Here is a 16927-nt window from a genome sequence, read left to right as displayed (position 1 = left end):
GGGGGGAGAAAGGGGGATTTTTTTGGAGGGGAGGGGAGGGCGGCAGATGCACTCGGGACCTGGCGCTGGAGGCTAGGCGAAGGATTGCTGCCAGCCCGAGTGGAGGCAGAGATGCGAGCGAGGCGGGATCGGAGCCCGTGTGCGTGCGAGCGAGGCGTGGATCCAAACCCGTGTGTTCTGATGGCCCCTTAATGATGGTCTCCGACTGGGCTGGCAGTCCCCCCGGAATCCTCCCGCTGCTCCTTCCTCTCTTGCTGTCTCTCTCGCCACATTGCAGCAGTTTCCCTTCCTCCCTCCCGCCCTCTCTCTCCCTCCGCCTTGAGTGACTGCGCCGGGCTCGCGAGAGGCAGACTGGGTGCGGGGAGGGAGAAGGAAACCCCCCCTGCTTTGCGGCTGGAAGATCCGAGCGAGGAGGGGATCGCGGCCGCTCTCCCTTCCCACCCACCCACCTGCTCCTCTTTCTCCGATTCCTTCCTTAGGGCATTTCCATCTTCCGTCCGCCCACCTCCGGGGTGGGTGGCCCGCTTTGGACGCAGCCAAATGCATTCCGGCTCCCCCGCCTAGCGAGCTGCGTGCGTGTCCCGCTTCTTGCACTGACATGCGATTTGGTGTGGGACAACCTGGTTGATTCCTGGCGAGGCGTGGGATATTGAGGGGGGGTGTTCTTTTTTTGCCCACTCCTCCATTTCCAGGGGAGGGGCACAGAATCCACCTGTATACGTGCAGCAATTCCCTCCCTCCTCCCCTTTGTCTGGTTTTCCCAGCCGATGCTGGTGTGGAAACAGAAGTGAACCTCTGCAGCAGCAGCAGCAAGGGATCCTTGAGGGATACCATCCTGGCACTAGCTGGATCCATACCTTTCCTGGATGAAGAATGCCCACGATTGAACTAGGATCTTTTAACTGTTGGGGTTGAAAGGGATGACTGCAGATGCTCTGTTGCTTTAATCCCTCCAGCAAGGAGAGCATAGTGGAGAACAATAAACTGTTTCTTCCATCATCTCTTTTCTGTATCCTTTCCTTTGCCCCTTCTCCTGTTTCCATCAGCGATCTGCCTCCGTTTGATGTTAAGCAGACATATTTGGCTGGGAGCATCAATGGATGTGTGCATATCTGCAAGTCAGATTTTAAAACACAGCTTTTAAAGCGAGCTGTTTAAGACATTAAAATCCTTTCCTCTGTTTCTGGTTAGCTGCATGGTTGTAGGTTCGTGGTTGAAAAAAGCGAAATGTGGCTGTGTGAAAGGATTACAGAGGATTGTAATTTTCCCAGTCCTAGTCACCTTTCATCCAAAAGTCTTACTGGTTTAATACCATTTTATTCTAAGTAAATATGGTTGGGATTGGTGCCTTGCAGTCTAATTCTGAACATGTTTACTTGGAAATGCAAGTTCCACTGATTTCAGTATTTTTACAAGTATGTGAGTTCAGGATTGTAAAGGGAGGGATTAACTTCCTGCGGAGGCCATTGGCAATACTTCCTTTGGTTTTAATGCTTTAGGAACCCACAGCTTGTGATCCTAAAGAGTACTTTAAGGAGAAAGGCCTATTGGAGTCGGGAAGATTTTAATCTAAAGAAACATGCATAAGGTCAGGTTGTCAAAAGCAAACTTATTATGTAATGTAAATACATTTTTATAGGCCAAGTTGTTTAAAATGTTCTGTTGGGATACGAAGTATGAATGGTGTATGCAAATGTTTAAGTAGGGCATTCTCGTGTGTGTTCTTGGAGTACCATCTTAGACAAGAGGGGGGAAAGACCATAATCCTGTGCATGCTTTCATGACAGCAAACCTCCGAGAATGCAATGGGACTTCCCTACAAATAGGCATCTGGTGGGATCATCCAATCAAACTTTTGTTGCCGCACCTGATGGTGCATATTTTGGCTTGTATATGGGGTCACAATAAGTCAAGTTGTTGAAATACCAGTTCATGATTATGGCATTGCATGTTGGTTTCTTTTCTTTTAACAACGAGCCATAATGTTGTGAACTGGAGTTGGGTGGAGACTGAGACTTAAGTGTTGTGGAGGATATCAGGTTAGGAGTAAATTGACTGCTTTTAGGAGTTGGCTTTCTACCTATCAACTTACAAAAATATTAGCACTGCAGTCCTAACACACACTTACTTGGGAGCAATCCTTTTAAATTCTGTTGTAAACACATTCGTTAAAAGGTCTTGACCTATTAAATTTCCACATTAGGCCAAGTGAACTTTGTAGTAAATGACTTGAAGTTTTGCAGTAAATGACATTACGTTGCAAAAAAAATTGCTAACATTTATCTAATAGTTCATTTGGCTTTCAAAAAAAGACATTAGCATTCATACCAAATTAACAAGTGCATAGCCTCCAACTTGTCTAATATTTTGTTGTAATAGCAAACAAAATGAGAGTGCCATAGTTTGTTAGTCAAGGAATGTCATTGTCAACCTTATCTTTGCTTCTTGCATGAAATATTATTCAAAGTACAGAGCTTGATTTAAAGATGTTTACCATTTCTATTCAGCAGGCCCTGTTTGGGGAGGGGGAATATGTCAGCATTTTGTCAGTGAGACACAGAATAATTTAACCAGTTCAGTTTTTAAATTGAGTGTTTAATCAGATTTAAAGTGTTAAATAGAAAGCCTAGGACAAAAAATGAACACTAATGCTGGTATTAGAAAAGGCCTGTTAAATTGCTTAAATTTCATTTTTACTGCTCTAATGCAAAGATGGAGTGGAACAAAGCCCCCCCCCCCTAATAAAGCAAATGCAAGTTTCAATCATAAAATTCTTGGCTCAGTACTGAAAATCTAGTTTATATGTGTGTATATCGCACCCTGATCCTGTTCATAATTATTCATAAATACATTCTTCTTTTCTTAATCGGGCTTACTTCAGTATGTATAAGTTAATGGTTTTGGATAGCTTCCTGAAAATTTAGCTTGGAATATCTTTTGCATATATTAAAAACTAAACATGGTTTGTTTTTAAAAAAACAAGAACAAATTTCCTGCAGTTCTTTTTCCCCTGCAAATCTTATATGAATCATATTAGCCTTATTAATAGTAGCAAAAATAGATCTTGTATCAGGTCAGATATTAAGGCCATAAAGGGGGGAGATAAGAATCCAATGTGATAGTATATCTTGGCTTTGATTTTCTTGGCTGTCTCAGGAGAAACTGCCCAGGAATGTGCCTGCGGCAGAAAGGAAGGGAAAGGAAAAAGTGTTAAGATATTGTTAATTTTTGAAAATTCACAGTTATCCAGCAGAGGACTGGAGGTGTTTTGTTATAACAAGAATTCATGCTTCAGTGTAACTTGTAGGTAGGCGCTATTATATAATTGCTAGTGGTGGGTTTGAGGGGGTGCAAAGTGCTTGCTTTCTAAAAGATGTTCTTGACACTTGGTGGATAACTTTTAAAAGGCAGGCCGTGCTCAGAACATGACAATGGAAGTACAGTGTTTCCATGCAGGGACGCTTTGGATGTTTCTGATTGTTCTGTGATATATTGGTTACTTTTTATATGAATTGTCACCGGCGCACGGTAGGGTCCTTCATATCTTACTGAGCAATGTTTTGAAATATACATTCCTGAAATCTATGGGCTGTGGTGATGCAGGAATAGATGTTGGAGGGGGGACTTGGAAAGTGCATAGTAGGTTTGGAGAGCATACCCTCTATCTTGCATTACGGTTTCTTTTTGTATTTTGTAGAAGGCCAACATGGAGGCATCACTTCATAGTCATTTTCTTTTTTTCCCTATCTTTCATCTTCAGAATATTTTAACAAAACTACCCTTTACTTTAAGAATTTAAAAGAGTACATTTTGCGTAATGGTGTAGAAAAGAGTGGTTTTTGTTTTAAAGCCAGATTTAGGCTCTTCTCCCTGGTATCCCCTAAGGACCCACACAGTAAGGAGGCAGCAGCATTGGAGGTGGGTTATTTAATGGAGCAATGGCTGTTCCCTTTTGCTGCTAAATTCCAACTATATTAATTGGAATTGCTCTGGAGAAATACAGTTGAGGATGGGACAAGGGGTGAGACCCTTTTTCTAAAAACATGAATAGTTGTAAGCATATTACTGGGCTGATGTGAAATCTGTGCAGTTTTATTTGCTTGCCAAAAAGCTCCTCATTTACCAAGAGTAAGACCATGGTTTGGTCTGATAGCTAAGCTTTGAGCTTCCAAGCATCCAGTTAGACATTGTACACTTTTGTTTTCTGCCTACTCTGTTCCATAAGTGCACCATGGAAACAGGAATGAATCTGCCTGAAGTTAGTTGTAGTTAAAGTCAGTTTCTCAGTTCAGCCTCTCTGCCAGTCCATATTTAGCACAACGGCTTGTCAAACCACTTGAAACTATGGTTGTGAATCTAATTTGCTAGTGGATTGCAAACTATACTCTGTCAGTTCGTGTATTATATTTACACTTTCCTAACAATGATTTGACAATTGCTTGGTTTGGTTTCTAGTTGGCCAGATAGGTTTCATGTCCCTTTTGGGCATTGAAAGAAGAGACTCGGCAAGCAGCCTCCTCCCTCAAAAAACCAACATTGTGACAGAAAGTTATGTTGTTGCTGCTTTGTTTGATTTTTGGCACCATCATGGAAATGTACATGTATTTGGATGGATGTATCCCTAAAACTTAGCAGTTTTCTTCCAGTTCACACGCAATGGATTGCTGGCTGATGGAAGCACCTTACCGTATAACCAGTTTTGCTAAGGAAATATATTCAGGCAGTTATGAAAATCCTGATGAAGAAGCTGTCTGGTCTGATAGACGTGGGGTCAAGAACTGTAGCCTGCTGTGTAGCTTCCTTTGAAATTTATCTGGTCATTAGTGACTTTAGTAAGATTTAAACTAGGGTACTATAAAAAGCTTTGTTACAGTAGTATGCACAAAATGCTAAGTTTTGCATTTTGATTTACATGAATATTTTACAGAAGTGTTCATAACACATTCATCAATACATAGGGTTGGATCCAGCCAGCTATTCCCCTCCTTATTATAGCCCTGTTCCCACCTGTCCTTTGTCCATGTAGGTCCCATTATCCCCAGCATAACCTTTTTGATGGTCCAAAGGGCTCTTCTCTCTTTTGCTGGTGGATAAACTGGTTGGATCTAACCCGTTGGCATATAAATTGCGCTGGAATTGAAGTGTTTGTGCTTTTAAAAGTGAGAGTATTAAAATAAACTTTAAAGTACTGTACAAGATAAATCCAGTAATCTGTTAGTCGATAGTTTATCAGTTCTGCACATTGTCTGAATGAAGTGTAAGAACACCCTGAACTAGACAGCAGATGGAATGGGGTTGAGCTTTTAATATGTTCTTCCTCTGCCTTGCTGACGGTCCCCTTTTATGTATTGCATACAACCAATGGCTCTGTGTTGACTTAAAGCAGTATCTGCTAATCCCCACCCCACATACACACCAAATGAGGGATATGAAATTCTGGCTTGATTGTAGCAAGTAGCAAAGCCATAACTAAGGGTAAAGCCAAGCTCAAATAAATTTTGGGAGGCCCCCCCCCCTGCACTGATACTTTTTGTGCTGCTGACATTTCTGTTGTAACATAAATGCCTGTTAGTTAATATTTGGACCCCAAGAACAATCCTACTTGTACATTACATTTCTTAAACTGGATAAACAAATATTGCAAACAGCAATCCTCAGTTGAATGTTCAGCATTGGAAGGGGGAATTTCTAGGATAATAAGGATGCACGAATTACGATCCACAAGTTCCTTCTAGGTGTTTCACAAAATTCCTTTTTTTTTAAAAAATGTAACGAGGCAAATAAAGCTTTAAAAGTAGGGTGGTTCCTGTGTTCAGGGAATTCTTTCCGTGTTGATCTGTGAGCTGGGGAATGTGCTCTAATGTGCGAGAGAGTTGATGCACATGTTTTAGAGGCTGCATGTACTCTAGTGAACATTTGGCTCATGAAAAGTGCTGGCTGGGCCTTCAAGGCCTCATTCTCCTCTGAGAACTGAGAGGGCACTCTGGAACACGCTCAGACTTTTTCAGGGAAGATAGGTACTTTAGGACAAGCTGTAGGGAAACCTGTCTGAAGTTACTAGCTTTCTCACTTAGGTGTACTTGATGAGCTTCCAAGAAAACCTGGGCTTTCCCTGAACTCAGTTTGAACACCCCCGCCCTAGGGCAATGAGGTGTCTCCTCTGTGGGAGAGCTTTTCAGAGGAAGCAGAGATTTTTGGAAGGGGAGCAACGACTTTCTTCTCAGCCTTTTCTCTCTGTGCTTTAATTGCCTTCTGACTCCTTATTAACCAAGCACATCTTCCCAATCCCCCACAAATGGAGTTATTTCCTATTGGCATGGGCCTGATTTAGGACATGGATATTTCTGAGTTAAGCTTGTTAATTCCCTCTGATTTCAGTGGAGTTTCAACATGCTTAAATGGGGTTGATTATTTTACACTCATTTATTTTTAGTCATTCTGTAGTAACTTTCAATGGAGGAAATAGTGTACACCTCTGATTTACTCTTACTGCAGCCTTATAACCTGATTGTGGCCTCTCATTAAGTTTCAGAATGGGAGTTTGAACTTGCCTTCCCTCACAATCAGACTTGGTGTTTTGTCCATGGTGTTTCCCCCTCCCCCCACAAGCTCAATTTTAAAGAGTCAAACCACTTCTCTGTTTACTGGGTGGTGGTTTGGTCTCCTCCAGGACCTAGGTTGAGGAAGCTCTAAAGCGAAGGATGCATGCTGTTTCTTCTTGTAGTTGTGTGTGGCCTGCCATTGCAACCCCCAACAACACTTCCCTGGTTTAAAGAATATAACTGTTTAAGGGGTACATGATATGGAGACTGAGAAGTTGGACTAGGATCTGGGGGACCCAGATTTGAATCCCTGCTCTGCCCCGGCAGCTCACTGGTTGACCTTGAGCCGGTCATATTTCTTGGCTTAATCAACCTCACAGGGTTGTTGTGAGGATAAAACAAAAGAGAGGAGAATGATGTAAGCTGCTTTGGATCCCCATTGGGGACAAAGACAGGGTACAAATGAAGTAAATAAATAAATAGAACTGCTGCATATGTAGTGCTTGCCTCTGTTTTAATTTTTTAAAAAATTCTTTTATATCCTGCCTTTCTCCCCAATGGCTACTCAAAGTGGCTTACATCATTCTTCTCCATTTTTTCTCTTTAACAACAACCATGTTCAGTAGCTTAAATGTGACTGGTTCTAGGTCACTCAGCAAGCTTCCATGGTAGAACGGGGAGTCAAACCCGACTCTATCAGATAATAGTCCATCATTATAGTCACTACACCACACACTGGTGTTCTCTAAATATGAAAAGTTAATAAGTTACAATTTGGCTACAAAATTAAAGATCTTGCTCCATAAAAAGCAGGGGGGAAAATAACGTGGTTAACATAATCTAAAGAAATGGAGTGTGCCAGCACAAAGAAAATATAATTGCCCATTAAAAACATACATAGATATTTGTTACAGACTCTGACATCATTAGTCAAGAGTTGGTACATGAGGTTCCTGCATGGTTTCAGTTAGAGCCGATCTCAGGAGGGGGGCAATTTTGGCAGCCATTTTGATCAGTGTCAAAAAGAACTCCCTCATCTCAAGAGGTGGCTAGATATTTCTTCTACTCTGTAATGATACTTTCACTCTGAATGAGCTTCATTTACCCTGAGTGGAAATAGCATGAAGCCCACATTTGAATAGTTCTTAGTATTGCACCATTGGATACCCCTCATTGGTCCATTGTCTTGTGAATCCCAACGCTGCCTCACGTTGTTGCCTTCCAACAACTCGTATTCTGAAGTACTCTTCCTCTGAACATGGAAGTCCCATTTGATTAGAAAGCCATGAAATTGTCAGTCTTCTTTTTAAAGACACAAGCTGGTAATTTAACTAAGTAGTAAGAACATGAAAGGGATTAATCATAAGAGTCACAAAAGGTAAATGGTGGCTTAGGGGGGACAAAAGGAATATTTTGCCCCTCTTATAAGAAGTACTTCCAACTTCAAACTGGAGACAACTTCACTGGGAGATGTTTAAAGAAATGTTTCGTTATTATGTTGAAATGGGCTGTGGAAGTATCTATATTGTGTTCAATCACAGTCTACAAAAGTGTTTCATCACAGTTATATTTAAACTTTATTTGTATTCATTTTATGATAGTTATTTCGTTCATATTGTAAGCTTCCTTGAGTTCCTGCGAAGTAGAAAGGCGGCAAAAAAAAAAAAATAACCAACCAGATTCTTTCTCTTCCCTCTTTCTCGTTCCCCTTTCCCCTGCCCAGCCAGTTAGTGCTAATTTTTCATGTTGCCTATGCAATTGCTGCATTTGCCCTTATGCTGCAATGTTCTTTCTTTTCTTCTTTTTCTTTACCCTGTTTAACATAGAAACGTGCAGTTCTGGGAATGAAGGAGAGCTTCGTTAAAATGCATGACACTTGGTACAAGCTTATTATTTGCAGTTATCAGCTTGTTCTTGGTTGCAGAGTTCTGTAGAAAGCAGTTGCTGCTTCGCTGTTTTCCATTACTTCCTGTGTGAGTGGTATTTCTAGGCACCGAAGTCACAAACTGCCCACTTCCTTATTGCTCGACACATGCACAGAAGAGTGATCCACTCCCACATCTAAGCACACTGTGCAGATTAACTGCAGGCTTTTGGCCTCTTCCAAAATGCCTTAAAACACATTTTGTCTCTCTGTTCTCCCCACTCTTTTCCTTTTGTACTTGGCATTTAACTAGATGGAGAGTTTTGAGGACCTTAAAAGATTGTGCTCACTGTTTTGTGGCATTGTGGGTGGGCTTTATTTTGCATTTTGAATCCTCCCAGGCCCGGATCAACGTGGCTACCTTCTATTTTTGTCTGTGTGGCTCAAGCTTCATCTAATGTGTATATCCTTAGAATGTAAAGGAGTAGCATTGTAAGTAATTGCAGCTTAAAGCCATGGGGCTCGAAATGGGTCATGACTCTCATACAGGTTGCTTTTGAGTAAACAGGTCCGTGTTCTTCTAGGACTGCCTTCTTTCAATTACATCTGACTTGTTAGCCGATTCCCTATTTAAACTATGCTGACCCATGTTACAGTAACCCCTCATACAGGTTGCATACCATGTTTTAATAGTCAAATTGAGTACCCTAGCCAGCCTGATAGGTCTTGCCAGCTTCACTACCACCACCACCACCCCTCAGTGGTTGTGTCAAGCCCCAGAGGAGCCAGCTGGGATGGTGTAGTTGTCATGGAGACTTCACTGGCCTGGCCAGCTCTGGTGGACTCATCCCTCTTAGTAGGCCTGCAAAATGTTGGTATCTGGATTTTTATTTTCCGCAGCTGCAGCACTTGTATATTTCAGTTTGTTTTTAAAAATCCAGCTACTAATTGGAACGAATGCCCTTGATAGTGTTTGAGCATTAAGCAATGTTGTTCAAACATGGTAAAGCAAGCTTAAGGCTACGTTACTAATAAATCGTGTTGAAGCCATATTCATTGGTCTTTTGGTATCCTTCAAGAAATCTCATAAAGACGAATGAAGGCGCAGCTTGCAAAAGTGAATGCCACTTCAAGGCAGAACATACCAAGCACGTTATTTATGTGGTTACGTGAACACAGATTTTAAAGAAGTGGGTTTTACGTCTTATATCAGCTTTTGAGAATTTCGTTATCTTTTTATGTGGGGCGTGGAGTAGAAGACCTGCAGTTTGATGATCTGGTATGGTTGTGAGCAGGGAATAGAATGTAGAATTTTTAATCGCTTTTGCAGAATTGGAACCTTCTAAAGAAACTGAAAGGTGCAGAGTATTACATTTAGCTTTAAAACAAAGCTAGCCTTAAGGACCAACCCTAGCTACTTTTATGACTTGATCAACACGTTGTTCTATTCTCATGCCTAAGTCTACAAGCACTTGTAGATTTTTAGTGCTATAAAGAGGTTTAGAGACCTATATTATCGCAAGCACTCACAGGGTTAGATCCAGCCAGTGGAAAGGATTGCCAAAGGGGACCCCTTCCTCCCTTTCTCACCAGAAGGAAAACTGGCAGGATCCAACCTATGTGTTGCCTTTGAACCATATGGAGAAGACAGGCCTCTGCACTTTCCTATAGCTCCAGGGAACGGGGCAAGATCCTGTGTTACGTTTTGGTTGTTTTTAAGGCAGAACAATTGCTCTGCATCTCACCTCATATGCATTGATAAACTGTGCAATGTCCTGTTGTTTGAAATGGTCAGCTTTGACTTCTCCAAGGTAGTAACTCTGATAAGTAAAAATGCAATCTCAGGATTAGATAGAATGTCAGTACTTTGGGTTTGTTCCTAGTCTCCATTTATTGGCTGCTGACTTCGGTGTAGTATAGTTTGCAATTCAGTGCCTTCTCTGCCCTGCAGATTAGTCAACATCAAACCTTTCAACTGTGCCTGTCCCTGGCAGCACCAAGCAGACTCATAGCTTGGCTGATGGTTCTATTGCCCACCTTCCAACTAGGCTGCCATACCAGCAAGAAGCAGCAAGGAGTATTTACTGTTTCAGCTCATATTTCCGATCCTAGTAAACTGAGGTGCATAACCACTGATGGGAGGATCCTGCTTGTAGAAGCGGTTGTAGCATAGAGGTTACGTGATTGGGCTGCAAATCAGCACTCTGCAGGTTCAACTCCCGCTATTACCATGATCTCAGCAAGTGGCCTTGGGTAAGCCACTCCTCTCAGCCCCAGTTCCTCAGCTGTATTGTGGGGATAATAGTAATGCTGATTTTGTTCACCTCTCTGAATGGGCACTAATCTGTCCAGAAGGGCAGTATATAAGCACACTACTGTTATGATTGTTATTATAAAAGGAGTGCTGTCCTTTGCGAATCCCGTACCTTTCTCTCTCTTTCATTATTTGAGACATGGACTTGTAGTATTTTACATTCTGATGTTAAGTGGCTTCTGAGGAAAAAATGACTGATGGTGCAGTAAGAAGAAAAAGGGGACTCAAATGAGTGTACAGCCCCCAGCGCTTTCGAGTCTGAAAAAGGGCTTAGCTTATGTTAAACAAACTGCTTGGTTCAGGGCACCTACATTCTGGTTGCAACATGTTAGTAATAACATGTCTCCTTCATAAGCTGTCATCCTTCTCAATGTCGGGTCAGGCCTGGTAGGGTGATATGTATGTCTCCATCCCTGAAACAGAGACCAATTCAGCATTTGAAAAGCGGCAGACAGTTTGGTGTAGGGTTAAGAGCGACAGGACTCTAATCTGGAGATCCGGGTTTGATTCCCCACTCCTCCACTTGAAGCCAGCTGGGTGACCTTGGGTCAGTCACAGTTCCTCGGAACTCTCTCAGCCCACTCACCACATAAGGTGATTATTGTGGGGATAATAATAACATACTTTGTAAATGGCTCTGAGTGGGTGTTAAATTGTCCTGAAGGGCGGTATATAAATAGAATGTTATTATTATTATTAACAAAAACAATAATAAAAAGATCACCTGGCCCTTCTGTGTTGTGAGCCCGATTGGGATTGACCCCTTGAAGCATTTTTGAATGTCCCGAGTTCAGCTTTGAAATGGTGTTGTTAGTGGGTCTGATCCATGGACGCTATAACATTTAGTTTGACCCTAATTACATCTTGTGTACAGAGCTTCCCTATCCTTCCCGCAAACAGACCAGGCCAAAAGCACTAGGTGATAAATACATTGTGTTGTTGTAGAGTATTAGAATTATTACTGGGAAAGGAGAACAGAACATAACTCTTCCCTTATTCCCAGTTCCAAATGTTTTGTTAACAGTATGCTTTTGTTCCTGTTATTTCCAATCTTCCTAAGTTACAGGGCAAGTAAGCAGAAGTGGCAGCTGTCTACCAAGGTTGGTAACCAGTGCTCCCCTTCCAATAACAGGCCAGTCTTCTGCTTAAGTGCATCAGCAAAATGATTATCTTTCTTCATAGGGTTCTTGGCCCTCAGTAGGGGCAACAGATGGCTTTTGCAGTGGTTTGGACGTGGGCTATGTTGAACAAATAGGTATTGCTCTATAAAAGAAGGTTATTTTGCCCAGCTGGCATTGGGTAGATTCAGTTCTTTGTTCTTCATTGGTAACCTAGAAAAGCATAATCACATGCTCCATGCCATAAAACACCCTCTAGATATCCAAGCAGTCATGATGGTTCCTGCATAGAAACCTGAACCAAGACTTTCATGGTTTTTGCAATTTGCCTGTCTCAGTATTGGTATGGCCTTCCATTCAGCCTACTGTTAGCTCCCAGAATCTTCACCACATTTCAGGCAACACTAGTGATTCTTGGTCTATGACTCTTGTAGTTTTGATCCCTTTTTGGACCCAGATTTCTGTCCACCTATTTCTAGATCTCATGTTCCCTAATCTGGTCCCACCTATGAACAGGGAACTATGAAAGGAGGTCTTGACCCACGGATGCAAGTGTGAGAAGGTGGGAAAACCAATTGCAGGGATGTGATCTGCCAGGGCAACTGGTTCAGGCTGTTCTCAGTGTAAGCCTTCTGGAGCTTAGAGCAATGTGACTTACACTCTGATCTTTCCTGCCTGGGCTGAGGGACAGTCATGTTCTAGTAAGCCCTGACATTAGTATGGAAGCCTGTTTGAGCTGCCAAGATCTCTGATTCACCGGGGAGAGAGGCAGCTTTGTTCAGTCTCAGCATCCCAAGAGAAATCTGAATGTCTGAACTGTTCGGGGAGATATGTGTGACTGTGGGCACTGAACCAGGAGGTTCTTCCTTTAGATATCAAGATGGTTTATGACACCAGAAATTGATCTGTTTGCCCCCCCCCCCCCCATCAAAACACATGGGTCTCAAGTTTTCAGAAGCAGGCTGGCAGGTGCGGAAGAAGAGCAAGTTGAGCTTTGAGTAAAGTGGTTGAGGGGGACAGAGCAGTAATACCTCCCATGTACCCCACATCTCCAGGACTGTAAGAACAGAGACGGAATGTAGATAATACTTATAGCCCCAGGTGTGGATAGGGGAGGGGAAAATGGCCCTAGAAAAGATCCTGCCCTTACCCCACCCCCCAAAGGGGAGAGAGAGACGATGACCAGCCAACCACAAGCAAGGAAGTGCCTGGCTAAGCTGCTGGGCCAGCTGGGCACACCTGTTGTGACAACAAAGCCGGGGCCAGCTAGGTGCTGGGCAGGATGAGTCCAAACCAAGAACCTCCTTTTCTGCAGCTCTGGCTCACAGTGATGGGGACACCCATCCATCTCTCTTTTGGGGCTGGTGTGGCCCCAAGGGGCAGTGGCTCTTAAGCGAGAATGGCTGCAGCAAGCCATTAAACCCTTGGCCTGGTTGTCTTAATGGCCAGTTTGCCCCTGTGTAGCCCCCAAGTGGATCAGACAACCCAGTTCTCAGAGCTGATGGAATTCTTGATCAATGATTCATGGAGACTTTCATTATAGTGTACAGGTCTCCTAATACAACCTCACAGACGTTTTCATTGGCAGTAGGCCAAAGAGGTACATTTGGAAGGCCTGGACTTGGGGCTGAGAATATCTTGGAAAGGTGGTATTCCCCAGTCTGGGTAGTAGAAGTAGCGTAGTCATTCACTCCTCAAGAAGTTTCTCATGGCTTCCTCTTGGGCCTTTCCCACTTGCTAAGCTAGTCAAGAGACTGCCTTCCTGGAGCCCTTGGCCTTCAATGTGCACCCTCCTTTTGAACCTTTTTGAAACCTGTCACTGAAAACCCTTGCCCTCAAAGCTTGGTTTCTGGTAGTGTTGACTTCAATACGTAGAGCAGGAGCCCCCAGTGTGATGCCCATGGGTGCTATGGTGCCCACCAGGACCTTTCCTGGCACTTGCCAAGTGTTTTAGAAAGTGGGTGAAGCCAGGGGGCCTTTGATTGGCCTTTGGAGATCTGACTGGCTGTAGAGGTTTTTTAAAGAGTTACTTCAGGGGCAGCTGCTGCCACTGCACAAGGATCTTCGCTGTGTGACTGAACGTAAACTTCTGCCAAAGTTTCAAGAGTTATTCATGACCTTACTCCCTGACATTTTGTGGTTGGCTCCGCCTCCTGCTGCAGCCATGGTGTGGTTAGGCCCACCACCCTGTGTCACAATTCCGAAGCTGCCCACAGGCTGAAAAAGTTTGAGGACCCCTGGCACAGAGTTTCTGCATTTGTTGCTGTGCCGGTGGATGAGAACTTGTTTGTTTTTCAAAACAACAATGATCACTGGACTGTGTGTTTATTTCCCCAAATTAATACATATTTGCACGTCTCAGGGCTATTACTGGCATCTTTCTGCTTTTGGCCTACCACTTTGTAAAGCCAGGAGCAGCACTTTCTGGATATTTGTAGTGTCCAAGTTTTTCTTAGACCACAATAAAGCCATAAGGAAAGAAACTCCTCTCTGTTTCTTCTTGTTTGTTGTCCTTGGGAAATTGGGTATTATCTTCCTCCCTATCCTGATGACTGATAGAGGTTGTAGCCCTTCCTGCTCTTCCAGTCCACCAGTTGAGGATATTATTATCTACTCAGTAATGGGGGTGGTGGTGATCTGTAAGTTGGCCACATGGTCCTTATTACAACTTGCCTTTTTCACTACAAATATATCTTGCCATCTCTGCAGAAGCAGTTTGGGTGGAAGGGTACTTCAGAGGGTCCTGAAACAATCATTGTTTGCCAGGTGCCAGAGTATTTGGGCATGTGGAAGGAATCCTTTCTCTCCCACCTTAGGCCGTACTGCTCTTGAATATCCCAAACTAGAGTAAACTCTTGCCCATGGGGAGAAAAGTTCTTACCTGGTGAATTTCTGTTCTTCTCAGGGATAGTTTTGGTGTGTGTGTGTTGATCTGCAGTAGATAAGCAAGACTTGAAACTTTTTCAGGGATGGGATCTGATTGGCTTAAGTCTTGATAGTGTTTTGTTTTGTGAGGATTATTTCTGCATTTTCTGCAGTTTTCAGCCCTCCCCCATCTCTTGAGAGGGCTCTATTTTGTCACTAGGAGTTATCATCAAAATTAATTGTTTAATGTTCAGATTTTCATTTGTACGCTTATGCCCCAGATTGTAAGTCTAATACCTCTTTGATATCTGGGAGCTTGAAGAGAGATCCCTCCTTCCAAATGACGTTGTTTTGCCCTTATTCCTGGTCCCCAAAAGTGAGACTTTACCCAAAGCAGAATAGACTCTTATCCACAAGAACAGAAACTTGCCAGGTAGTATCTTCCTTTATTGCACACCATACTGAAATGTATATACAGGCACTCTTGGTGTCTGTTTTGTTTAGACAGATTAAAAACAAGGAATTGAGCCTTAATTAAACAGTGCTTATAAAAGGGATTGGTGTTTAATCCAAGCTGAGATGACATCTGTGCATGATCATAGGAAGCATGGTTTTTCTGATGCAGAAAAATTCTCACTGTAAGTTAGTTTTCACTCCGATAGATGTGATTGACAAGTAAAGGGCTTCTGTTCATTTAGGAAAATGCCTTTCAGTAGCTTATGTTAACAAATCTCTGATTAAAAAACCGTATTTCCTTAAAGATTTCATTTTATTTAGGCATTTTTAGCCTATCATCCTATTGAAATGCCTTTCAGGATTATTTATATACAGTATGTACAAAATCAAAGTTAGACAAAATATGAGCAATAAACAAAATCAGTAGTAAAAAATTAAAAGAGCAGATAACTCAGTTTGCTTTATGCTTTATAACAATAGTAGTTGTAAACTTTGCTCAGGTCTGAAAGGATGGTAAAAATAGCGTGGGACAGATTTCACTGGGAAGGAGTTCTGCCATGATACAAAGTCTAGTGAGTTAATGACGGAATATGTTTTAATAGCATCCCATATCTAAATGTGGATGTTAAGAGTGCTCACTTCCTACAAATTACCACCATCCTACCTCTTCCAAAGCACTTAAGGTAGCTTATACGATTTGTCCTTTTTACAGCCTTGCAAGGAAGATTAAGCCAAGAGTGTGTATGTGACTGATCCAAAATTATCTAGTGAGATGTATTTGAACTTAGGCCTCCCTAGTTCTAGTTGCCCTAACCAGTGAACAGCACTGCCTTTCCATTATAACATTTTGACATTATGATGTCTCTTATGGCCATGGTTCAGATCTCTTCAGGCAGAGACAAAGAATTATGCCATCTGCAATGTAGGTAGTATATGGGAAATGGGAGAATGGTGCAGAGGTTGTATCCAAACTGCTCTACTTTTTTCACCCCATCCATCCTTACTTAGTTGTGTGTGTGCGTGTGTGTGTGTGTTTATGCGTCGACAAGTTGCAATGGACTTATGGACCCAGCAAGGGTCTTTCGAGGCAAGTTAGAAGCAGAGGGGGTTTGCCATTGCCTTTCTCTGCAGAGTCTTCCTTACCCATTCAAGTACTGACCCTGCTTAGCTTCTGAGATCGGGCTATACCATGCCACCTTCCCTCCTACTTAATTGATTGTATCAAGGCCTTTTTCTCATTTTAGCAAAATAAAAGTTTACCAGGCTCCAGTTCTTGGAGTTTGCTGCTAGACATCTGTAAACTTTTGGAAGAGTAGGTGACTGGGTACTGAGGCTCTTAGGTGTCGCCTTGAGTTGCTTCAGTGCCCTGTTGCATTACTTCATCGTGGCAGAACAGGGTAGTGTCTTTGTGAGCTGAATTGTAGTGATCAAATATACGGCCTAGTGAAAGACAACACTTAACTGGTATTTAAGTGATACCTATTTGCTGCCGTGTTTTAAGTGGTAATGATTTGTTTTGAGGTTTTAGTTCATCCAAAATTATAGCATTGTTTTGTCCTATTGAGATTGGTGGAAATTTTGCATTAGTAGAGTTGCTGGTCTTTTAACTTTGTTGTCTTTTAACTTGCATGAGCCCTTTTATTTGCAAATGGGGCATGGCTGGCCTATCCCAGGGTAGGTCTGGAAATAGCAGGCTGGTACGCCTTACATCAGATATCAAGCTTTGATCTAAGTGCAGTGAGTTAAAAGGTAAACTCATCTTGCATTG

General features: G+C 42.6%; 1 protein-coding gene across 6 annotated transcripts in view; it reads left to right on the top strand.

The window, feature by feature from the left end:
• PPP3CA (protein phosphatase 3 catalytic subunit alpha) overlaps positions 1 to 16927 on the top strand; it is a 233395-nt gene that overhangs the window by 1004 nt on the left and 215464 nt on the right. The gene's annotated exons all lie outside the window — the stretch shown is intronic.

The sequence above is a fragment of the Eublepharis macularius genome, chromosome 10 (assembly GCF_028583425.1).
Source record: "Eublepharis macularius isolate TG4126 chromosome 10, MPM_Emac_v1.0, whole genome shotgun sequence".
Lineage (NCBI taxonomy): Eukaryota > Metazoa > Chordata > Lepidosauria > Squamata > Eublepharidae > Eublepharis > Eublepharis macularius.
This window is presented reverse-complemented; position numbering and strand designations above follow the sequence as displayed.